This window comes from Etheostoma spectabile, chromosome 13 (assembly GCF_008692095.1).
Source record: "Etheostoma spectabile isolate EspeVRDwgs_2016 chromosome 13, UIUC_Espe_1.0, whole genome shotgun sequence".
NCBI lineage: Eukaryota > Metazoa > Chordata > Actinopteri > Perciformes > Percidae > Etheostoma > Etheostoma spectabile.
Genome location: NC_045745.1, coordinates 4,181,402 through 4,181,861, shown reverse-complemented (window position 1 = coordinate 4,181,861; position 460 = coordinate 4,181,402). Strand labels below are relative to the sequence as shown.

The window sequence follows — 460 nt, the reverse complement described above, 5'->3', positions numbered from 1 at the left end:
GTGACGTGAGCAACCTGTCTGAAAGTTGTAAGTCTTCTGGTAGCTGTGCAAGAGAATCTCAATCATTCCCAATCAGCAGAGACGGAGAGCGGAGGTACAGCATATGTTAGGAGAAAACATAGACACAGGCTAATTACTGCTAACTAGTTAGTTTAACATTAGTAATTTAAGCTGAACAGCTGATGGAAGCCCAAACTGTCTGCGTGCTTCTCCTGACAATCCGGTGATTTGTCGACTATGCGACAATAAGTTGCGTCGTCATGACGCGATCGTTAGCCTGTTTTTTACAAAAACGTCTGCTGCGGAGCCATAACGTGAGATACAAGGTAACGGAGCCTTTGTTCCATTGTCGTGTTTCTTTAGAAATAAACAACGGACAAATAGAGTCTTGAAACACTTCATATGTAAAGTTATTCGCTGTCAAAGTGGCGCCAAAATGAATGGCAGTCAATGGGATGCT

At 43.0% G+C, this 460-nt stretch overlaps 1 protein-coding gene across 1 annotated transcript in view; it reads right to left on the bottom strand.

Annotated features, from left to right (window-relative positions):
- The window catches only part of abr (ABR activator of RhoGEF and GTPase), a 143,066-nt gene that overhangs the window by 80,621 nt on the left and 61,985 nt on the right, over positions 1 to 460 (bottom strand). The gene's annotated exons all lie outside the window — the stretch shown is intronic.